The 23565-nt window shown below is 38.5% G+C and overlaps 19 non-coding genes across 19 annotated transcripts; 8 read left to right on the forward strand and 11 right to left on the reverse strand.

Annotated features, from left to right (window-relative positions):
* The first annotated feature begins 1537 nt into the window (after window positions 1–1537).
* Window positions 1538–1620, forward strand: TRNAL-CAG (transfer RNA leucine (anticodon CAG)). Its single transcript has one exon. It is a non-coding gene; the product is annotated as a tRNA-Leu (tRNA).
* Window positions 1621–2415: 795 nt separating this feature from the next.
* On the forward strand, window positions 2416–2498 carry TRNAL-AAG (transfer RNA leucine (anticodon AAG)). Its single transcript has one exon. It is a non-coding gene; the product is annotated as a tRNA-Leu (tRNA).
* Window positions 2499–3074: 576 nt separating this feature from the next.
* On the reverse strand, window positions 3075–3147 carry TRNAF-GAA (transfer RNA phenylalanine (anticodon GAA)). The gene has a single exon. It is a non-coding gene; the product is annotated as a tRNA-Phe (tRNA).
* A 640-nt stretch (window positions 3148–3787) lies between these two features.
* Window positions 3788–3870, forward strand: TRNAL-CAG (transfer RNA leucine (anticodon CAG)). The gene has a single exon. It is a non-coding gene; the product is annotated as a tRNA-Leu (tRNA).
* Window positions 3871–5324: 1454 nt separating this feature from the next.
* TRNAF-GAA (transfer RNA phenylalanine (anticodon GAA)) lies at window positions 5325–5397 on the reverse strand. Its single transcript has one exon. It is a non-coding gene; the product is annotated as a tRNA-Phe (tRNA).
* Window positions 5398–6209: 812 nt separating this feature from the next.
* TRNAF-GAA (transfer RNA phenylalanine (anticodon GAA)) lies at window positions 6210–6282 on the reverse strand. Its single transcript has one exon. It is a non-coding gene; the product is annotated as a tRNA-Phe (tRNA).
* Window positions 6283–7062: 780 nt separating this feature from the next.
* On the reverse strand, window positions 7063–7135 carry TRNAF-GAA (transfer RNA phenylalanine (anticodon GAA)). Its single transcript has one exon. It is a non-coding gene; the product is annotated as a tRNA-Phe (tRNA).
* Window positions 7136–7891: 756 nt separating this feature from the next.
* Window positions 7892–7964, reverse strand: TRNAF-GAA (transfer RNA phenylalanine (anticodon GAA)). Its single transcript has one exon. It is a non-coding gene; the product is annotated as a tRNA-Phe (tRNA).
* Window positions 7965–10336: 2372 nt separating this feature from the next.
* On the reverse strand, window positions 10337–10409 carry TRNAF-GAA (transfer RNA phenylalanine (anticodon GAA)). Its single transcript has one exon. It is a non-coding gene; the product is annotated as a tRNA-Phe (tRNA).
* A 770-nt stretch (window positions 10410–11179) lies between these two features.
* Window positions 11180–11252, reverse strand: TRNAF-GAA (transfer RNA phenylalanine (anticodon GAA)). The gene has a single exon. It is a non-coding gene; the product is annotated as a tRNA-Phe (tRNA).
* A 1036-nt stretch (window positions 11253–12288) lies between these two features.
* Window positions 12289–12371, forward strand: TRNAL-AAG (transfer RNA leucine (anticodon AAG)). The gene has a single exon. It is a non-coding gene; the product is annotated as a tRNA-Leu (tRNA).
* Window positions 12372–14654: 2283 nt separating this feature from the next.
* TRNAF-GAA (transfer RNA phenylalanine (anticodon GAA)) lies at window positions 14655–14727 on the reverse strand. The gene has a single exon. It is a non-coding gene; the product is annotated as a tRNA-Phe (tRNA).
* Window positions 14728–14879: 152 nt separating this feature from the next.
* TRNAL-CAG (transfer RNA leucine (anticodon CAG)) lies at window positions 14880–14962 on the forward strand. Its single transcript has one exon. It is a non-coding gene; the product is annotated as a tRNA-Leu (tRNA).
* A 1304-nt stretch (window positions 14963–16266) lies between these two features.
* On the reverse strand, window positions 16267–16339 carry TRNAF-GAA (transfer RNA phenylalanine (anticodon GAA)). The gene has a single exon. It is a non-coding gene; the product is annotated as a tRNA-Phe (tRNA).
* Window positions 16340–16491: 152 nt separating this feature from the next.
* Window positions 16492–16574, forward strand: TRNAL-CAG (transfer RNA leucine (anticodon CAG)). The gene has a single exon. It is a non-coding gene; the product is annotated as a tRNA-Leu (tRNA).
* A 2083-nt stretch (window positions 16575–18657) lies between these two features.
* TRNAF-GAA (transfer RNA phenylalanine (anticodon GAA)) lies at window positions 18658–18730 on the reverse strand. Its single transcript has one exon. It is a non-coding gene; the product is annotated as a tRNA-Phe (tRNA).
* Window positions 18731–18895: 165 nt separating this feature from the next.
* TRNAL-CAG (transfer RNA leucine (anticodon CAG)) lies at window positions 18896–18978 on the forward strand. Its single transcript has one exon. It is a non-coding gene; the product is annotated as a tRNA-Leu (tRNA).
* A 4071-nt stretch (window positions 18979–23049) lies between these two features.
* Window positions 23050–23122, reverse strand: TRNAF-GAA (transfer RNA phenylalanine (anticodon GAA)). Its single transcript has one exon. It is a non-coding gene; the product is annotated as a tRNA-Phe (tRNA).
* Window positions 23123–23275: 153 nt separating this feature from the next.
* TRNAL-CAG (transfer RNA leucine (anticodon CAG)) lies at window positions 23276–23358 on the forward strand. Its single transcript has one exon. It is a non-coding gene; the product is annotated as a tRNA-Leu (tRNA).
* Window positions 23359–23565: the final 207 nt, after the last annotated feature.

Consider the following 23565-nt stretch of genomic DNA (forward strand, 5'->3'; position numbering starts at 1 on the left):
GGCTGCCAAAACTCTAAACGCATCAACGATTTAACTCACTTTAGTGGATTTTGAGTTAAAATGAAACTGCTGAAACCAAGGATCAAAGCAGGGATATTTAGTCAAACGCTCTCCCAAGAGAGCTAGTTCAGCTAACACACTTAGTGCATTGATGGTTGTGTAGATGGTTGTGTGGAGCACAGCATTGTAAGATGTCCCCAATGATAGGAATGGTTTTTCATGTGTAAAAATGTCTCTTTTTATAAAGAAAAAAAAACTTCAAAATTTACAAAATGAAAACCAAACACTGTACTGGCATGAAATGCTAACGGGATATGTAAAACAATTTTCTCCACAATGCAAAATAGTGCCTTTGAGATATGTTCACTAAGCTGCTACAACTCTAAACGCATCAACGACTTAACTTACTTCAGTTGATTTTGAGACATAAGGAAACTGCCGAAGCACTGGATAGAACCAGGGACCTTAAGACTAACGCTCTCCCAACTGAGCTATTTCGGCTACCACACTTAGTTAACAGATAGATGTGAAGGGCACAGTGTTGTAAAATGTCCCCAACGATAGGAATGTTTTTTCATGTGTTAAAACAACGGTTTTACAGCTCGCATGGCTTCTTTTTTTTTTGCATTGGTGAAAGTGTAATACAAAGCAAAGTCAGGATGGCCGAGCGGTCTAAAGCGCTGCGTTAAGGTCGCAGTCTCCTCTGGAGGCTTGGGTTTGAATTCCACTTCTGAAAGAAATTTTTTATATAGAGACTAAAAATCTTCAAAAAATGTCAGAATGAAAACTACACACTGTACTGGCATGGAATGCTAACGGAATTTGTAAAATTAAATTCACCACAATGCAACATAGGGCTTTTGAGGTATTTTACCTAAGCTGCCAAAACTCTATACGCATCAACGATTTAACTCACTTTAGTGGATTTTGAGTTAAAATGAAACTGCTGAAACCAAGCATCAAAGCAGGGATATTTAGTCAAATGCTCTCCCAACAGAGATAGTTCAGTTAACACACTTAGTGCATTGATGGTTGTGTAGATGGTTGTGTAGAGCACAGCATTGTAAGATGCCCCCAATGATAGGAATGGTTTTTCATGTGTAAAAATGTCTCTTTTTATAAAGAAAAATAAACTTCAAAATTTTCAAAATGAAAACCAAACACTGTACTGGCATGAAATGCTAACGGGATATGTAAAACAATTTTCTCCACAATGCAAAACAGTGCCATTGAGGTATATTAACTAAGCTGCTAAAACTCTATGCGCATCAACCACTTAACTTACTTCAGTTGACTTTGAGACACAAGGAAACTGCCGAAACCCGGAATCAAACCGGGGACCTTTAAATCTTCAGTCTAAAACTCTCCCAACTGAGCTATTTCGGCTAACACACCTAGTTGACAGATGGTGGTGAAGGGCACAGTGTTGTAAAATGTCCCCAAAGAGAGGGATGTTTTTTCATGTGTTAAAACAACGGTTTTACAGCTCGCATGGCTTCTTTTTTTTTGCATTGGTGGAGGTGTAATACAAAGCAAAGTCAGGATGGCCGAGCGGTCTAAGGCGCTGCGTTCAGGTCGCAGTCTTCTCTGGAGGCGTGGGTTCGAATCCCACTTCTGACAGATGTTTTTTATATAGAGACTAAAAATCTTCAAAAAATTTCAGAATGAAAACTACACACTGTACTGGCATGGAATGCTAACGGGATTTGTAAAATTATATTCACCACAATGCAACATAGGGCTTTTGAGGTATTTTACCTAAGCTGCCAAAACTCTAAACGCATCAACGATTTAACTCACTTTAGTGGATTTTGAGTTAAAATGAAACTGCTGAAACCAAGGATCAAAGCAGGGATATTTAGTCAAACGCTCTCCCAACAGAGCTAGTTCAGCTAACACACTCAGTGCATTGATGGTTGTGTAGATGGTTGTGTAGAGCACAGCATTGTAAGATGTCCCCAATGATAGGAATGGTTTTTCATGTGTAAAAATGTCTCTTTTTATAAAGAAAAAAAAAACTTCAAAATTTTCAAAATGAAAACCAAACACTGTACTGGCATGAAATGCTAACGGGATATGTAAAACAATTTTCTCCACAATGCAAAATAGTGCCTTTGAGGTATATTAACTAAGCTGCTAAAACTCTAAACGCATCAACGACTTAACTTACTTCAGTTGATTTTGAGACATAAGGAAACTGCCGAAGCACTGGATCGAACCAGGGACCTTAAGACTAACGCTCTCCCAACTGAGCTATTTCGGCTACCACACTTAGTTAACAGATGGATGTGAAGGGCACAGTGTTGTAAAATGTCCCCAACGATAGGGATGTTTTTTCATGTGTTAAAACAACGGTTTTACTGCTCGCATGGCTTCTTTTTTCTTTGCATTGGTGGAGGTGTAATACAAAGCAAAGTCAGGATGGCCGAGCGGTCTAAAGCGCTGTGTTAAGGTCGCAGTCTCCTCTGGAGGCGTGGGTTCAAATCTTACTTCTGACAGATATTTTTTATATAGAGACTAAAAATTTTCAAAAAATTTCAGAATGAAAACTACACACTGTACTGGCATGGAATGCTAACGGGATTTGCAAAATTATATTCACCACAATGCAACATAGGGCTTTTGAGGTATTTTACCTAAGCTGCCAAAACTCTAAACGCATCAACGATTTCACTCACTTTAGTGGATTTTGAATTAAAATGAAACTGCTGAAACCAAGCATCAAAGCAGGGATATTTAGTCAAACGCTCTCCCAACAGAGCTAGTTCAGCTAACACACTTAGTGCATTGATGGTTGTGTAGATGGTTGTGTAGAGCACAGCATTGTAAGATGTCCCCAATGATAGGAATGGTTTTTCATGTGTAAAAATGTCTCTTTTTATAAAGAAAAAAAACTTCAAAATTTTCAAAATGAAAACCAAACACTGTACTGGCATGAAATGCTAAAGGGATATGTAAAACAATTTTCTCCACAATGCAAAATAGTGCCTTTGAGGTATATTAACTAAGCTGCTAAAACTCTAAACGCATCAACGACTTAATTAACTTCAGTTGATTTTGAGACATAAGGAAACTGCCAAAACCCGGGATCGAACCAGGGACCTTTAGATCTTCAGTCTAACGCTCTCCCAACTGAGCTATTTCGACTAATTCACCTAGTTGACAGATGGTGGTGTAGGGCACAGTGTTGTAAAATGTCCCCAACGATAGGGATGTTTTTTCATGTGTTAAAACAACGGTTTTACAGCTTGGCATCTTATTTTTTTTGCATTGGTGGAGGTGTAATTCAAAGCAAAGTTAGGATGGCCGAGCGGTCTAAGGCGCTGTGTTCAGGTCGCAGTCTCCTCTGGAGACGTGGGTTTGAATCCCACTTCTGACAGTTGTTTTTTATATAGAGACTAAAAATCTTCAAAAAATTTCAGAATGAAAACTACACACTGTACTGGCATGGAATGCTAACAATGCAAAATAGTGCCTTTGAGGTATATTAACTAAGCTGCTAAAACTCTAAACTAATCAACGACTTAACTTACTTCAGTTGATTTTGAGACATAAGGAAACTGCCGAACCCCGGGATCAAACCAGGGACCTTTAGATCTTCAGTCTAACACTCTCCCAACTGAGCTATTTCAGCTAACACACCTTGTTGCTAGATGGTGGTGAAGGGCACAGTGTTGTAAAATGTCCCCAACGATAGGGATGTTTTTTCATGTGTTAAAACAACGGTTTTATAGCTCGCATGGCTTCTTTTTTTTTTTGCATTGGTGGAGGTGTAATACAAAGCAAAGTTAGGATGGCCGAGCGGTCTAAGGCGCTGCGTTCAGGTCGCAGTCTCCTCTGGAGGTGTGGGTTCGAATCCCACTTCTGACAGATGTTTTTTATATAGAGACTAAAAATCTTCAAAAAATTTCAGAATGAAAACTACACACTGTACTGGCATGGAATGCTAACGGGATTTGTAAAATTATATTCACCACAATGCAACATAGGGCTTTTGAGGTATTTTACCTAAGCTGCCAAAACTCTAAACGCATCAACGATTTAACTCACTTTAGTGGATTTTGAGTTAAAATGAAACTGCTGAAACCAAGGATCAAAGCAGGGATATTTAGTCAAACGCTCTCCCAACAGAGCTAGTTCAGCTAACACACTTAGTGCATTGATGGTTGTGTAGATGGTTGTGTAGAGCACAGCATTGTAAGATGTCCCCAATGATAGGAATGGTTTTTCATGTGTAAAAATGTCTCTATTTATAAAGAAAAAAAAACTTCAAAATTTTCAAAATGAAAACCAAACACTGTACTGGCATGAAATGCTAACGGGATATGTAAAACAATTTTCTCCACAATGCAAAATAGTGCCTTTGAGGTATGTTAACTAAGCTGCTAAAACTCTAAACGCATCAACGACTTAACTTAATTCAGTTGATTTTGAGATGTAAGGAAACTGCCGAGGCCCAGGATCAAACCAGGGACCTTTAGATCTTCAGTCTAACACTCTCCCAACTGAGCTATTTCTTCTAACTCACCTAGTTGACAGATGGTGGTGAAGGGCACAGTGTTGTAAAATGTCCCCAACAATAGGAATGTTTTTTCATGTGTTAAAACCACTGTTTTACAGCTCGCATGGCTTCTTTTTTTTTTTTGCATTGGTGGAAGTGTAATACAAAGCAAAGTCAGGATGGCCGAGCGGTCTAAAGCGCTGTGTTAAGGTCGCAGTCTCCTGTGGAGGAGTGGGTTCAAATCCTACTTCTGACAGATATTTTTTATATAGAGACTAAAAATTTTCAAAAAATTTCAGAATGAAAACTACACACTGTACTGGCATGGAATGCTAACGGGATTTGCAAAATTATATTCACCACAATGCAACATAGGGCTTTTGAGGTATTTTACCTAAGCTGCCAAAACTCTAAACGCATCAACTATTTAACTTACTTTAGTGGATTTTGAGTTAAAATGAAACTGCTGAAACCAAGGATCAAAGCAGTCAAACGCTCTCCCAACAGAGCTAGTTCAGCTAACACACTTAGTGCATTGATGGTTGTGTAGATGGTTGTGTAGAGCACACCATTGTAAGATGCCCCCAATGATAGGAATGGTTTTTCATGTGTAAAAATGTCTCTTTTTATAAAGAAAAAAAAACTTCAAAATTTTCAAAATGAAAACCAAACACTGTACTGGCATGAAATGCTAACGGGATATGTAAAACAATTTTCTCCACAATGCAAAATAGAGCCTTTGAGGTATATTAACTAAGCTGCTAAAACTCTAAATGCATCAATGACTTAACTTACTTCAGTTGATTTTGAGACATAAGGAAACTGCCGAAACCTGGGATCGAACCAGGGACCTTTAGATCTTCAGTCTAACACTCTCCCAACTGAGCTATTTCAGCTAACACACCTTGTTGCTAGATGGTGGTGAAGGGCACAGTGTTGTAAAATGTCCCCAACGATAGGGATGTTTTTTCATGTGTTAAAAGAACGGTTTTATAGCTCGCATGGCTTCTTTTTTTTTTTGCATTGGTGGAGGTGTTATATAAAGCAAAGTCAGGATGGCCGAGCGGTCTAAGGCGCTGTGTTCAGGTCGCAGTCTCCTCTGGAGGTGTGTGTTCGAATCCCACTTCTGACAGATGTTTTTTATATAGAGACTAAAAATCTTCAAAAAATTTCAGAATTAAAACTACACACTGTACTGGCATGGAATGCTAACGGGATTTGTAAAATTATATTCACCACAATGCAACATAGGGCTTTTGAGGTATTTTACCTAAGCTGCCAAAACTCTAAACGCATCAACGATTTAACTCACTTTAGTGGATTTTGAGTTAAAATGAAACTGCTGAAACCAAGGATCAAAGCAGGGATATTTAGTCAAACGCTCTCCCAACAGAGCTAGTTCAGCTAACACACTTAGTGCATTGATGGTTGTGTAGATGGTTGTGTAGAGCACAGCATTGTAAGATGTCCCCAATGATAGGAATGGTTTTTCATGTGTAAAAATGTCTCTTTTTATAAAGAAAAAAAACTTCAAAATTTTAAAAATGAAAACCAAACACTGTACTGGCATGAAATGCTAAAGGGATATGTAAAACAATTTTCTCCACAATGCAAAATAGTGCCTTTGAGGTATATTAACTAAGCTGCTAAAACTCTAAACGCATCAACGACTTAACTTACTTCAGTTGATTTTGAGACATAAGGAAACTGCCGAAACCCGGGATCGAACCAGGAACCTTTAGATCTTCAGTCTAATGCTCTACCAACTGAGCTATTTCGGCTAATACATCTAGTTGACAGATGGTGGTGTAGGGCACAGTGTTGTAAAATGTCCCCAACGATAGGGATGTTTTTTCATGTGTTAAAACAACGGTTTTACAGCTCGCATGGCTTCTTTTTTTTTTGCATTGGTGGAGGTGTAATACAAAGCAAAGTCAGAATGGCCGAGCGGTCTAAGACACTGCGTTCAGGTCGCAGTCTCCTCTGGAGGTGTGGGTTCGAATCCCACTTCTGACAGATGTTTTTTATATAGAGACTAAAAATCTTCAAAAAATTTCAGAATGAAAACTACACACTGTACTGGCATGGAATGCTAACGGGATTTGTAAAATTATATTCACCACAATGCAACATAGGGCTTTTGAGGTATTTTACCTAAGCTGCCAAAACTCTAAACGCATCAACGATTTAACTCACTTTAGTGGATTTTGAGTTAAAATGAAACTGCTGAAACCAAGGATCAAAGCAGGGATATTTAGTCAAACGCTCTCCCAACAGAGCTAGTTCAGCTAACACACTTAGTGCATTGATGGTTGTGTAGATGGTTGTGTAGAGCACAGCATTGTAAGATGTCCCCAATGATAGGAATGGTTTTTCATGTGTAAAAATTTCTGTATTTATAAAGAAAAAAAAACTTCAAAATTTTCAAAATGAAAACCAAACACTGTACTGGCATGAAATGCTAACGGGATATGTAAAACAATTTTCTCCACAATGCAAAATAGTGCCTTTGGGGTATGTTAACTAAGCTGCTAAAACGCTAAATGCATCAACGACTTAACTGCCGAAACCCGGGATCGAACCAGGGACCTTTAGATCTTCAGTCTAACGCTCTCCCAACTGAGCTATTTCAGCTAACACACCTAGTCGACAGATGTTGGTGAAAAATGTGTTGTAAAATGACCCCAACGATAGGGATGTTTTTTCATGTGTTAAAACAACGGTTTTACAGCTCGCATGGCTTCTTTTTTTTTTTGCATTGGTGGAGGTGTTGTACAAAGCAAAGTCAGGATGGCCGAGCGGTCTAAGGCGCTGCGTTCAGGTCACAGTCTCCTCTGGAGGCGTGGGTTCGAATCACACTTCTGATAGATTTTTTTTATTTTGAGACTAAAAATCTTCAAAAAATTTCAGAATGATAACTACACACTGTACTGGCATGAAATGCTAACGGGATTTGTAAAATTATATTCACCACAATGCAACATAGGGCTTTTGAGGTATTTTACCTAAGCTGCCAAAACTCTAAACGCATCAACGATTTAACTCACTTTAGTGGATTTTGAGTTAAAATGAAACTGCTGAAACCAAGGATTAAAGCAGTCAAACGCTCTCCCAACAGAGCTAGTTCAGCTAACACACTCAGTGCATTGATGGTTGTGTAGAGCACAGCATTGTAACATGTTCCCAATTATAGGAATGGTTTTTCATGTGTAAAAATGTCTCTTTTTATAAAGAAAAAAAAACTTAAAAATTTTCAAAATGAAAACCAAACACTGTACTGGCATGAAATGCTAAAGGGATATGTAAAACAATTTTCTCCACAATGCAAAATAGTGCCTTTGAGGTAAATTAACTAAGCTGCTAAAACTCTAAACACAACAACGACTTAACTGCCGAAACCCGGGATCGAACCAGGGACCTTTAGATCTTCAGTCTAACGCTCTCCCAACTGAGCTATTTCGGCTAAGACACCTAGTTGACAGATGGTGGTGTAGGGCACAGTGTTGTAAAATGTCCCCAACGATAGGGATGTTTTTTCATGTGTTAAAACAACGGTTTTACAGCTCGCATGGCTTCTTTTTTTTTGCATTGGTGGAGATGTAATATGAAGCAAAGTCAGGATGGCCGAGTGGTCTAAGGCGCTGCGTCAGGTCGCAGTCTCCCCTAGATGCGTGGGTTCGAATCCCACTTCTGACAGATGTTTTTTATATAGAGACTAAAAATCTTCAAAAAATTTCAGAATGAAAACTACACACTGTACTGGAATGGAATGCTAACGGGATTTGTAAAACTGATGAAACCAAGGATCAAAGCAGTCAAACGCTCTCCCAACAGAGCTAGTTCAGCTAACACACTTAGTGCTTTGAGGGTTGTGTAGATGGTTGTGTAGAGCACAGCATTGTAAGATGTTCCCAATTATAGGAATGGTTTTTCATGTGTAAAAATGTCTCTTTTTATAAAGAAAAAAAAACTTCAAAATTTTCAAAATGAAAACCAAACACTGTACTGGCATGAAATGCTAAAGGGATATGTAAAACAATTTTCTCCACAATGCAAAATAGTGCCTTTGAGGTATATTAACTAAGTTGCTAAAACTTTAAACGCATCAACGACTTAACTTACTTCAGTTGATTTTGAGACATAAGGAAACTGCCGAAACCCGGGATCGAACCAGGGAACTTTAGTCTAACGCTCTCCCAACTGAGCTATTTCGGCTAATACACCTAGTTGACAGATGGTTGACAGATGGTGGTGTAGGGCACAGTGTTGTAAAATGTCCCCAACGATAGGGATGTTTTTTCATGTGTTAAAACAACGGTTTTACAGCTCGCATGGCTTCTTTTATTTTTGCATTGGTGGAGGTGTAATACAAAGCAAAGTCAGGATGGCTGAGCGGTCTAAGGCTCTGCGTTCAGGTCGCAGTCTCTTCTGGAGGTGTGGGTTCGAATCACACTTCTGACAGATGTTTTTTATATAGAGACTAAAAATCTTCAAAAAATTTCAGAATGAAAACTACACACTGTACTGGCATAAAATGCTAACGGGATTTGTAAAATTATATTCACCACAATGCAACATAGGGCTTTTGAGGTATTTTACCTAAGCTGCCAAAACTCTAAACGCATCAACGATTTAACTCACTTTAGTGGATTTTGAGTTAAAATGAAACTGCTGAAACCAAGGATCAAAGCAGGGATATTTAGTCAAACGCTCTCCCAACAGAGCTAGTTCAGCTAAAACACTTAGTGCATTGATTGTTGTGTAGATGGTTGTGTAGAGCACAGCATTGTAAGATGTCCCCAATAATAGGAATGGTTTTTCATGTGTAAAAATGTCTCTTTTTATAAAGAAAAAAAAACTTCAAAATTTTCAAAATGAAAACCAAACACTGTACTGGCATGAAATGCTAACGGGATATGTAAAACAATTTTCTCCACAATGCAAAATAGTGCCTTTGAGGTATATTAACTAAGCTGCTAAAACTCTAAATGCATCAACGACTTAACTGCCGAAACCCGGGATCGAACCAGAGACCTTTAGATCTTCAGTCTAATGCTCTCCCAACTGAGCTATTTCAGCTAACACACCTAGTCGACAGATGGTGGTGAAAAATGTGTTGTAAAATGTCCCCAACGATAGGGATGTTTTTTCATGTGTTAAAACAACGGTTTTACAGCTTGCATGGCTTCTTTTTTTTTTTGCATTGGTGGAGGTGTTATACAAAGCAAAGTCAGGATGGCCGAGCGGTCTAAGGCGCTGCGTTCAGGTCGCAGTCTCCTCTGGAGGCGTAGGTTCGAATCACACTTCTGACAGATTTTTTTTATTTTGAGACTAAAAATCTTCAAAAAATTTCAGAATGATAACTACACACTGTACTGGCATGAAATGCTAACGGGATTTGTAAAATTATATTCACCACAATGCAACATAGGGCTTTTGAGGTATTTTACCTAAGCTGCCAAAACTCTAAACGCATCAACGATTTAACTCACTTTAGTGGATTTTGAGTTAAAATGAAACTGCTGAAACCAAGGATTAAAGCAGTCAAACGCTCTCCCAACAGAGCTAGTTCAGCTAACACACTCAGTGCATTGATGTTTGTGTAGAGCACAGCATTGTAAGATGTTCCCAATTATAGGAATGGTTTTTCATGTGTAAAAATGTCTCTTTTTATAAAGAAAAAAAAACTTCAAAATTTTCAAAATGAAAACCAAACACTGTACTGGCATGAAATGCTAAAGGGATATGTAAAACAATTTTCTCCACAATGCAAAATAGTGCCTTTGAGGTATATTAACTAAGCTGCTAAAGCTCTAAACGCATCAACGACTTAACTGCCGAAACCCGGGATCGAACCAGGGACCTTTAGATCTTCAGTCTAACGCTCTCCCAACTGAGCTATTTCAGCTAACACACCTAGTTGACAGATGGTGGTGAAGGGCACAGTGTTGTAAAATGTCCCCAACGATAGGGATGTTTTTTCGTGTGTTAAAACAACGGTTTTACAGCTCGCATGGCTTCTTTTTTTTTTTGCATTGGTGGAGGTGTAATACAAAGCAAAGTCAGGATGGCTGAGCGGTCTAAGGCGCTGCGTTCAGGTCGCAGTCTCCTCAGGAGGCGTGGGTTCGAATCACACTTCTGACAGATGTTTTTTATATAGAGACTAGAATCTTCAAAAAATTTCAGAATGAAAACTACACACTGTACTGGCATGAAATGCTAACGGGATTTGTAAAATTATATTCACCACAATGCAACATAGGGCTTTTGAGGTATTTTACCTAAGCTGCCAAAACTCTAAACGCATCAACGATTTAACTCACTTTAGTGGATTTTGAGTTAAAATGAAACTGCTGAAACCAAGGATCAAAGCAGTCAAACGCTCTCCCAACAGAGCTAGTTCAGCTAACACACTTAGTGCATTGATGGTTGTTTAGATGGTTGTGTAGAGCACAGCATTGTAAGATGTTCCCAATTATAGCAATGGTTTTTCATGTGTAAAAATGTCTCTTTTTATAAAGAAAAAAAAACTTCAAAATTTTCAAAATGAAAACCAAACACTGTACTGGCATGAAATGCTAAAGGGATATGTAAAACAATTTTCTCCACAATGCAAAATAGTGCCTTTGAGGTATATTAACTAAGCTGCTAAAACTCTAAACGCATCAACGACTTAACTGCCGAAACCCGGGATCGAACCAGGGACCTTTAGATCTTCAGTCTAACGCTCTCCCAACTGAGCTATTTCAGCTAACACACCTAGTCGACAGATGGTGGTGAAGGGCACAGTGTTGTACAATGTCCCCAACGATAGGGATGTTTTTTCATGTGTTAAAACAACGGTTTTACAGCTCGCATGGCTTCTTTTTTTTTTGCATTGGTGGAGGTGTAATACAAAGCAAAGTCAGGATGGCCGAGCGGTCTAAGGCGCTCCGTTCAGGTCGCAGTCTCCTCAGGAGGCGTGGGTTCGAATCACACTTCTGACAGATGTTTTTTATATAGAGACTAGAAATCTTCAAAAAATTTCAGAATGAAAACTGCACACTGTACTGGCATGAAATGCTAACGGGATTTGTAAAATTATATTCACCACAATGCAACATAGGGCTTTTGAGGTATTTTACCTAAGCTGCCAAAACTCTAAACGCATCAACGATTTAACTCACTTTAGTGGATTTTGAGTTAAAATGAAACTGCTGAAACCAAGGATCAAAGCAGTCAAACGCTCTCCCAACAGAGCTAGTTCAGCTAACACACTTAGTGCATTGATGGTTGTGTAGATGGTTGTGTAGATGGTTGTGTAGATGGTTGTGTAGAGCACAGCATTGTAAGATGTTCCCAATTATAGGAATGGTTTTTCATGTGTAAAAATGTCTCTTTTTATAAAGAAAAAAAAACTTCAAAATTTTCAAAATGAAAACCAAACACTGTACTGGCATGAAATGCTAAAGGGATATGTAAAACAATTTTCTCCACAATGCAAAATAGTGCCTTTGAGGTATATTAACTAAGTTGCTAAAACTCTAAACGCATCAACGACTTAACTTACTTCAGTTGATTTTGAGACATAAGGAGACTGCCAAAACCCGGGATCGAACCAGGGACCTTTAGATCTTCAGTCTAACGCTCTCCCAACTGAGCTATGGTTGACAGATGGTGGTGTAGGGCACAGTGTTGTAAAATGTCCCCAACGATAGGGATGTTTTTTCATGTGTTAAAACAACGGTTTTACAGCTCGCATGGCTTCTTTTTTTTTCTGCATTGGTGGAGGTGTAACACAAAGCAAAGTCAGGATGGCCGAGCGGTCTAAGGCGCTGCGTTAAGGGCGCAATCTCCTCAGGAGGCGTGGGTTCGAATCACACTTCTGACAGATGTTTTTTATATAGAGACTAGAAATCTTCAAAAAATTTCAGAATGAAAACTACACACTGTACTGGCATGAAATGCTAACGGGATTTGTAAAATTATATTCACCACAATGCAACATAGGGCTTTTGAGGTATTTTACCTAAGCTGCCAAAACTCTAAACGCATCAACGATTTAACTCACTTTAGTGGATTTTGAGTTAAAATGAAACTGCTGAAACCAAGGATCAAAGCAGTCAAACGCTCTCCCAACAGAGCTAGTTCAGCTAACACACTTAGTGCATTGATGGTTGTGTAGAGCACAGCATTGTAAGATGTTCCCAATTATAGGAATGGTTTTTCATGTGTAAAAATGTCTCTTTTTATAAAGAAAAAAAAACTTCAAAATTTTCAAAATGAAAACCAAACACTGTACTGGCATGAAATGCTAAAGGGATATGTAAAACAATTTTCTCCACAATGCAAAATAGTGCCTTTGAGGTATATTAACTAAGCTGCTAAAACTCTAAACGCATCAACGACTTAACTGCCGAAACCCGGGATCGAACCAGGGACCTTTAGATCTTCATTCTAACGCTCTCCCAACTGAGCTATTTCGGCTAATACACCTAGTTGACAGATGGTGGTGTAGGGCACAGTGTTGTAAAATGTCCCCAACGATAGGGATGTTTTTTCATGTGTTAAAACAACGGTTTTACAGCTCGCATGGCTTCTTTTTTTTTTGCATTGGTGGAGGTGTAATACAAAGCAAAATCAGGATGGCCGAGCGGTCTAAGGCGCTGCGTTCAGGTTGCAGTCTCCTCTGGAGGCGTGGGTTCAAATCACACTTCTGACAGATGTTTTTTATATAGAGACTAAAAATCTTCAAAAAATTTCAGAATGAAAACTACACACTGTACTGGCATGAAATTCTAACGGGATTTGTAAAATTATATTCACCACAATGCAACATAGGGCTTTTGAGGTATTTTACCTAAGCTGCCAAAACTCTAAACGCATCAACGATTTAACTCACTTTAGTGGATTTTGAGTTAAAATGAAACTGCTGAAACCAAGGATCAAAGCAGTCAAACGCTCTCCCAACAGAGCTAGTTCAGCTAACACACTTAGTGCATTGATGGTTGTGTAGATGGTTGTGTAGAGCACAGCATTGTGAGATGTCCCCAATAATAGGAATGGTTTTTCATGTGTAAAAATGTCTCTTTTTATAAAGAAAAAAAAACTTCAAAATTTTCAAAATGAAAACCAAACACTGTACTGGCATGAAATGCTAAAGGGATATGTAAAACAATTTTCTCCACAATGCAAAATAGTGCCTTTGAGGTATATTAACTAAGTTGCTAAAACTCTAAACGCATCAACGACTTAACTTACTTCAGTTGATTTTGAGACATAAGGAGACTGCCGAACCTCGGGATCGAACCAGGGACCTTTAGATCTTCAGTCTAACGCTCTCCCAACTGAGCTATTCCGCCTAATACACCTAGTTGACAGATGGTTGACAGATGGTGGTGTAGGGCACAGTGTTGTAAAATGTCCCCAACGATAGGGATTTTTTTTCATGTGTTAAAACAACGGTTTTACAGCTCGCATGGCTTCTTTTTTTTTGCATTGGTGGATTTGTAATACAAAGCAAAATCAGGATGGCCGAGCGGTCTAAGGCGCTGCGTTCAGGTTGCAGTCTCCTCTGGAGGCGTGGGTTAAAATCACACTTCTGACAGATGTTTTTTATATAGAGACTAAAAATCTTCAAAAAATTTCAGAATGAAAACTACACACTGTACTGGCATGAAATGCTAACGGGATTTGTAAAATTATATTCACCACAATGCAACATAGGGCTTTTGAGGTATTTTACCTAAGCTGCCAAAACTCTAAACGCATCAACGATTTAACTCACTTTAGTGGATTTTGAGTTAAAATGAAACTGCTGAAACCAAGGATCAAAGCAGTCAAACGCTCTCCCAACAGAGCTAGTTCAGCTAACACACTTAGCGCATTGATGGTTGTGTAGATGGTTGTGTAGAGCACAGCATTGTAAGATGTTCCCAATTATAGGAATGGTTTTTCATGTGTAAAAATGTCTCTTTTTATAAAGAAAAAAAAACTTCAAAATTTTCAAAATGAAAACCAAACACTGTACTGGCATGAAATGCTAAAGGGATATGTAAAACAATTTTCTCCACAATGCAAAATAGTGCCTTTGAGGTATATTAACTAAGCTGCTAAAACTCTAAACGCATCAACGACTTAACTTACTTCAGTTGATTTTGAGACATAAGGAAACTGCTGAAACCCGGGATCGAACCAGGGACCTTTAGATCTTCAGTCTAACGCTCTCCCAACTGAGCTATTTCGGCTAATACACCTAGTTGACAGATGGTGGTGTAGGGCACAGTGTTGTAAAATGTCCCCAACGATAGGGATGTTTTTTCATGTGTTAAAACAACGGTTTTACAGCTCGCATGGCTTCTTTTTTTTTTGCATTGGTGGAGGTGTATTACAAAGCAAAGTCAGGATGGCCGAGCGGTCTAAGGCGCTGCGTTCAGGTCGCAGTCTCCTCTGGAGGCGTGGGTTCGAATCACACTTCTGACAGATGTTTTTTATATAAAGACTAAAAATCTTCAAAAAATTTCAGAATGAAAACTACACACTGTACTGGCATGAAATGCTAACGGGATTTGTAAAATTATATTCACCACAATGCAACATAGGGCTTTTGAGGTATTTTACCTAAGCTGCCAAAACTCTAAACGCATCAACGATTTAACTCACTTTAGTGGATTTTGAGTTAAAATGAAACTGCTGAAACCATGGATCAAAGCAGTCAAACGCTCTCCCAACAGAGCTAGTTCAGCTAACACACTCAGTGCATTGATGGTTGTGTAGATGGTTGTGTAGAGCACAGCATTGTAAGATGTTCCCAATTATAGGAATGGTTTTTCATGTGTAAAAATGTCTCTTTTTATAAAGAAAAAAAAACTTCAAAATTTTCAAAATGAAAACCAAACACTGTACTGGCATGAAATGCTAAAGGGATATGTAAAACAATTTTCTCCATCTTCAGTCTAACGCTCTCCCAACTGAGCTATTTCGGCTAATACACCTAGTTGACAGATGGTGGTGTAGGGCACAGTGTTGTAAAATGTCCCCAACGATAGGGATGTTTTTTCATGTGTTAAAACAACGGTTTTACAGCTCGCATGGCTTCTTTTTTTTTGCATTGGTGGAGGTGTAATACAAAGCAAAATCAGGATGGCCGAGCGGTCTAAGGCGCTGCGTTCAGGTTGCAGTCTCCTCTGGAGGCGTGGGTTCAAATCACACTTCTGACAGATGTTTTTTATATAGAGACTAAAAATCTTCAAAAAATTTCAGAATGAAAACTACACACTGTACTGGCATGAAATGCTAACGGGATTTGTAAAATTATATTCACCACAATGCAACATAGGGCTTTTGAGGTATTTTACCTAAGCTGCCAAAACTCTAAACGCATCAACGATTTAACTCACTTTAGTGGATTTTGAGTTAAAATGAAACTGCTGAAACCAAGGATCAAAGCAGTCAAACGCTCTCCCAACAGAGCTAGTTCAGCTAACACACTCAGTGCATTGATGGTTGTGTAGATGGTTGTGTAGAGCACAGCATTGTAAGATGTTCCCAATTATAGGAATGGTTTTTCATGTGTAAAAATGTCTCTTTTTATAAAGAAAAAAAAACTTCAAAATTTTCAAAATGAAAACCAAACACTGTACTGGCATGAAATGCTAAAGGGATATGTAAAACAATTTTCTCCACAATGCAAAATAGTGCCTTTGAGGTATATTAACTAAGCTGCTAAAACTCTAAACGCATCAACGACTTAACTTACTTCAGTTGATTTTGAGACATAAGGAAACTGCTGAAACCCGGGATCGAACCAGGGACCTTTAGATCTTCAGTCTAACGCTCTCCCAACTGAGCTATTTCGGCTAATACACATAGTTGACAGATGGTGGTGTAGGGCACAGTGTTGTAAAATGTCCCCAACGATAGGGATGTTTTTTCATGTGTTAAAACAACGGTTTTACAGCTTGCATGGCTTCTTTTTTTTTTGCATTGGTGGAGGTGTAATACAAAGCAAAGTCAGGATGGCCGAGCGGTCTAAGGCGCTGCGTTCAGGTCGCAGTCTCCTCTGGAGGCGTGGGTTCGAATCACACTTCTGACAGATGTTTTTTATATAGAGACTAAAAATCTTCAAAACATTTCAGAATGAAAACTACACACTGTACTGGCATGAAATGCTAACTGGATTTGTAAAATTATATTCACCACAATGCAACATAGGGCTTTTGAGGTATTTTACCTAAGCTGCCAAAACTCTAAACGCATCAACGATTTAACTCACTTTAGTGGATTTTGAGTTAAAATGAAACTGCTGAAACCAAGGATCAAAGCAGTCAAACACTCTCCCAACAGAGCTAGTTCAGCTAACACACTTAGTGCATTGATGGTTGTGTAGATGGTTGTGTAGAGCACAGCATTGTAAGATGTTCCCAATTATAGGAATGGTTTTTCATGTGTAAAAATGTCTCTTTTTATAAAGAAAAAAAAAACTTCAAAATTTTCAAAATACAAACCAAACACTGTACTGGCATGAAATGCTAACGGGATATGTAAAACAATTTTCTCCACAATGCAAAATAGTGCCTTTGAGGTATATTAACTAAGCTGCTAAAACTCTAAACGCATCAACGACTTAACTTACTTCAGTTGATTTTGAGACATAAGGAAACTGACGAAACCCGGGATCGAACCAGGGACCTTTAGATCTTCAGTGTAAAAATGTCTCTTTTTATAAGGAAAAAAAATCTTCAAAATTTTCAAAATGAAAACCAAACACTGTACTGGCATGAAATGCTAACGGGATATGTAAAACAATTTTCTCCACAATGCAAAATAGTGCCTTTGAGGTATATTAACTAAGCTGCTAAAACTCTAAACGCATCAACTTACTTCAGTTGATTTTGAGACATAAGGAAACTGCCAAAACCTGGTATCGAACCAGGGACCTTTAGATCTTCAGTCTTACTTTCTCCCAACTGAGCTATTTCGGCTAATACACCTAGTTGACAGATGGTGGTGTAGGGCACAGTGTTGTAAAATGTCCCCAACGATAGGGATGTTTTTTCATGTGTTAAAACAACGGTTTTACAGCTCGCATTGTAAGATGTTCCCAATTATAGGAATGGTTTTTCATGTGTAAAAATGTCTCTTTTTATAAAGAAAAAAAAACTTCAAAATTTTCAAAATGAAAACCAAACACTGTACTGGCATGAAATGCTAAAGGGATATGTAAAACAATTTTCTCCACAATGCAAAATAGTGCCTTTGAGGTATATTAACTAAGCTGCTAAAACTCTAAACGCATCAACGACTTAACTGCCGAAACCCGGGATCGAACCAGGGACCTTTAGTCTAACGCTCTCCCAACTGAGCTATTTCAGCTAACACACCTAGTTGACAGATGGTGGTGAAGGGCACAGTGTTGTAAAATGTCCCCAACGATAGGGATGTTTTTTCATGTGTTAAAACAACGGTTTTACAGCTCGCATGGCTTCTTTTTTTTTTTGCATTGGTGGAGGTGTAATACAAAGCAAAGTCAGGATGGCCGAGCGGTCTAAGGCGCTGCGTTCAGGTTGCAGTCTCCTCAGGAGGCGTGGGTTCGAATCAAACTTCTGACAGATGTTTTTTATATAGAGACTAGAAATCTTCAAAAAATTTCAGAATGAAAACTACACACTGTACTGGCATGAAAAGCTAACGGGATTTGTAAAATTATATTCACCACAATGCAACATAGGGCTTTTGAGGTATTTTACCTAAGCTGCCAAAACTCTAAACGCATCAACGATTTAACTCACTTTAGTGGATTTTGAGTTAAAATGAAACTGCTGAAACCAAGGATCAAAGCAGTCAAACGCTCTCCCAACAGAGCTAGTTCAGCTAACACACTTAGTGCATTGATGGTTGTGTAGATGGTTGTGTAGAGCACAGCATTGTAAGATGTTCCCAATTATAGGAATGGTTTTTCATGTGTAAAAATGTCTCTTTTTATAAAGAAAAAAAAACTTCAAAATTTTCAAAATGAAAACCAAACACTGTACTGGCATGAAATGCTAAAGGGATATGTAAAACAATTTTCTCCACAATGCAAAATAGTGCCTTTGAGGTATATTAACTAAGCTGCTAAAACTCTAAACGCATCAACGACTTAACTTACTTCAGTTGATTTTGAGACATAAGGAAACTGCCAAAACCCGGGATCGAACCAGGGACCTTTAGATCTTCAGTCTAATGCTCTCCCAACTGAGCTATTTCGGCTAACACACCTAGTTGACAGATGGTTGACAGATGGTGGTGTAGGGCACAGTGTTGTAAAATGTCCCCAACGATAGGGATGTTTTTTCATGTGTTAAAACAACGGTTTTACAGCTCGCATGGCTTCTGTTTTTTTTTTGCATTGGTGGAAATGTAATACAAAGCAAAGTCAGGATGGCCGAGCGGTCTAAGGCGCTGCGTTCAGGTCGCAGTCTCCTCTGGAGGCGTGGGTTCGAATCCCACTTCTGACAGATGTTTTTTATATGGAGACTAAAAATCTTCAAAAAATTTCAGAATGAAAACTACACACTGTACTGGCATGGAATGCTAACGGGATTTGTAAAATTATATTCACCACAATGCAACATAGGGCTTTTGAGGTATTTTACCTAAGCTGCCAAAACTCTAAACACATCAACGATTGAACTCTCTTTAGTGGATTTTGAGTTAAAATGAAACTGCTGAAACCAAGGATCAAAGCAGTCAAACGCTCTCCCAACAGAGCTAGTTCAGCTAACACACTTAGTGCATTGATGGTTGTGTAGATGGTTGTGTAGAGCACAGCATTGTAAGATGTCCCCAATAATAGGAATGGTATTTCATGTGTAAAAATGTCTCTTTTTATAAAGAAAAAAAAACTTCAAAATTTTCAAAATGAAAACCAAACACTGTACTGGCATGAAATGCTAACGGGATATGTAAAACAATTTTCTCCACAATGCAAAATAGTGCCTATGAGGTATATTAACTAAGCTGCTAAAACTCTAAACGCATCAACGACTTAACTTACTTCAGTTGATTTTGAGACATAAGGAAACTGCCGAAACCCGGGATCGAACCAGGGACCTTTAGATCTTCAGTCTAACACTCTCCCAACTGAGCTTTTTCAGCTAACACACCTAGTTGACAGATGGTGGTGTAGGGCACAGTATTGTAAAATGTCCCCAACGATAGGGATGTTTTTTCATGTGTTAAAACAACGGTTTTACAGCTCGCATGGCTTCTTTTTTTTTTTGCATTGGTGGAAATGTAATACAAAGCAAAGTCGGGATGGCCGAGCGGTCTAAGGCGCTGCGTTCAGGTCGCAGTCTCCTCTGGAGGCGTGGGTTCGAATCCAACTTCTGACAGATGTTTTTTATATAGGGACTAAAAATCTTCAAAAAATTTCAGAATGAAAACTACACACTGTACTGGCATGGAATGCTAACGGGATTTGTAAAATTATATTCACCACAATGCAACATAGGGCTTTTGAGGTATTTTACCTAAGCTGCCAAAACTCTAAACACATCAACGATTGAACTCTCTTTAGTGGATTTTGAGTTAAAATGAAACTGCTGAAACCAAGGATCAAAGCAGTCAAACGCTCTCCCAACAGAGCTAGTTCAGCTAACACACTTAGTGCATTGATGGTTGTGTAGATGGTTGTGTAGAGCACAGCATTGTAAGATGTTCCCAATTATAGGAATGGTTTTTCATGTGTAAAAATGTCTCTTTTTATAAAGAAAAAAAAACTTCAAAATTTTCAAAATGAAAACCATACACTGTACTGGCATGAAATGCTAAAGGGATATGTAAAACAATTTTCTCCACAATGCAAAATAGTGCCTTTGAGGTATATTAACTAAGCTGCTAAAACTCTAAACGCATCAACGACTTAACTTACTTCAGTTGATTTTGAGACATAAGGAAACTGCCGAAACCCAGGATCGAACCAGGGACCTTTAGATCTTCAGTCTAACGCTCTCCCAACTGAGCTACTTCAGCTAACACACCTAGTTAACAGATGGTGGTGTAGGGCACAGTATTGTAAAATGTCCCTAACGATAGGGATGTTTTTTCATGTGTTAAAACAACGGTTTTACAGCTCGCATGGCTTCTTTTTTTTTTTGCATTGGTGGAAATGTAATACAAAGCAAAGTCAGGATGGCTGAGCGGTCTAAGGCGCTGCGTTCAGGTCGCAGTCTCCTCTGGAGGCGTGGGTTCGAATTCAACTTCTGACAGATGTTTTTTATATAGGGACTAAAAATCTTCAAAAAATTTCAGAATGAAAACTACACACTGTACTGGCATGGAATGCTAACGGGATTTGTAAAATTATATTCACCACAATGCAACATAGGGCTTTTGAGGTATTTTACCTAAGCTGCCAAAACTCTAAACACATCAACGATTGAACTCTCTTTAGTGGATTTTGAGTTAAAATGAAACTGCTGAAACCAAGGATCAAAGCAGTCAAACGCTCTCCCAACAGAGCTAGTTCAGCTAACACACTTAGTGCATTGATGGTTGTGTAGATGGTTGTGTAGAGCACAGCATTGTAAGATGTCCCCAATAATAGGAATGGTATTTCATGTGTAAAAATGTCTCTTTTTATAAAGAAAAAAAAACTTCAAAATTTTCAAAATGAAAACCAAACACTGTACTGGCATGAAATGCTAACGGGATATGTAAAACAATTTTCTCCACAATGCAAAATAGTGCCTATGAGGTATATTAACTAAGCTGCTAAAACTCTAAACGCATCAACGACTTAACTTACTTCAGTTGATTTTGAGACATAAGGAAACTGCCGAAACCCGGGATCGAACCAGGGACCTTTAGATCTTCAGTCTAACACTCTCCCAACTGAGCTTTTTCAGCTAACACACCTAGTTGACAGATGGTGGTGTAGGGCACAGTATTGTAAAATGTCCCCAACGATAGGGATGTTTTTTCATGTGTTAAAACAACGGTTTTACAGCTCGCATGGCTTCTTTTTTTTTTTGCATTGGTGGAAATGTAATACAAAGCAAAGTCGGGATGGCCGAGCGGTCTAAGGCGCTGCGTTCAGGTCGCAGTCTCCTCTGGAGGCGTGGGTTCGAATCCAACTTCTGACAGATGTTTTTTATATAGGGACTAAAAATCTTCAAAAAATTTCAGAATGAAAACTACACACTGTACTGGCATGGAATGCTAACGGGATTTGTAAAATTATATTCACCACAATGCAACATAGGGCTTTTGAGGTATTTTACCTAAGCTGCCAAAACTCTAAACACATCAACGATTGAACTCTCTTTAGTGGATTTTGAGTTAAAATGAAACTGCTGAAACCAAGGATCAAAGCAGTCAAACGCTCTCCCAACAGAGCTAGTTCAGCTAACACACTTAGTGCATTGATGGTTGTGTAGATGGTTGTGTAGAGCACAGCATTGTAAGATGTTCCCAATTATAGGAATGGTTTTTCATGTGTAAAAATGTCTCTTTTTATAAAGAAAAAAAAACTTCAAAATTTTCAAAATGAAAACCATACACTGTACTGGCATGAAATGCTAAAGGGATATGTAAAACAATTTTCTCCACAATGCAAAATAGTGCCTTTGAGGTATATTAACTAAGCTGCTAAAACTCTAAACGCATCAACGACTTAACTTACTTCAGTTGATTTTGAGACATAAGGAAACTGCCGAAACCCAGGATCGAACCAGGGACCTTTAGATCTTCAGTCTAACGCTCTCCCAACTGAGCTACTTCAGCTAACACACCTAGTTAACAGATGGTGGTGTAGGGCACAGTATTGTAAAATGTCCCTAACGATAGGGATGTTTTTTCATGTGTTAAAACAACGGTTTTACAGCTCGCATGGCTTCTTTTTTTTTTTGCATTGGTGGAAATGTAATACAAAGCAAAGTCAGGATGGCTGAGCGGTCTAAGGCGCTGCGTTCAGGTCGCAGTCTCCTCTGGAGGCGTGGGTTCGAATTCAACTTCTGACAGATGTTTTTTATATAGGGACTAAAAATCTTCAAAAAATTTCAGAATGAAAACTACACACTGTACTGGCATGGAATGCTAACGGGATTTGTAAAATTATATTCACCACAATGCAACATAGGGCTTTTGAGGTATTTTACCTAAGCTGCCAAAACTCTAAACGCATCAACGATTGAACTCACTTTAGTGGATTTTGAGTTAAAATGAAACTGCTGAAACCAAGGATCAAAGCAGTCAAACGCTCTCCCAACAGAGCTAGTTCAGCTAACACACTTAGTGCATTGATGGTTGTGTAGATGGTTGTGTAGAGCACAGCATTGTAAGATGTTCCCAATTATAGGAATGGTTTTTCATGTGTAAAAATGTCTCTATTTATAAAGAAAAGAAAAATTCAAAATTTTCAAAATGAAAACCAAACACTGTACTGGCATGAAATGCTAAAGGGATATGTAAAACAATTTTCTCCACAATGCAAAATAGTGCCTTTGAGGTATATTAACTAAGCTGCTAAAATTCTAAACGCATCAACGACTTAACTTACTTCAGTTGATTTTGAGACATAAGGAAACTGCCAAAACCCGGGATTGAACCAGGGACCTTTAGATCTTCAGTCTAATGCTCTCCCAACTGAGCTATTTCGGCTAACACACCTAGTTGACAGATGGTGGTGTAGGGCACAGTATTGTAAAATGTCCCCAACGATAGGGATGTTTTTTCATGTGTTAAAACAACGGATTTACAGCTCGCATGGCTTCTTTTTTTTTTTGCATTGGTGGAAATGTAATACAAAGCAAAGTCAGGATGGCCGAGCGGTCTAAGGCGCTGCGTTCAGGTCGCAGTCTCCTTTGGAGGCGTGGGTTCAAATCCCACTTCTGACAGATGTTTTTTATATAGAGACAAAATCTTCAAAACATTTCAGAATGAAAACTACACACTGTACTGGCATGAAATGCTAACGGGATTTGTAAAATTATATTCACCACAATGCAACATAGGGCTTTTGAGGTATTTTACCTAAGCTGCCAAAACTCTAAACGCATCAACGATTTAACTCACTTTAGTGGATTTTGAGTTAATATGAAACT

Source organism: Hyla sarda, chromosome 1, assembly GCF_029499605.1.
Source record: "Hyla sarda isolate aHylSar1 chromosome 1, aHylSar1.hap1, whole genome shotgun sequence".
In the NCBI taxonomy this organism is placed as follows: domain Eukaryota; kingdom Metazoa; phylum Chordata; class Amphibia; order Anura; family Hylidae; genus Hyla; species Hyla sarda.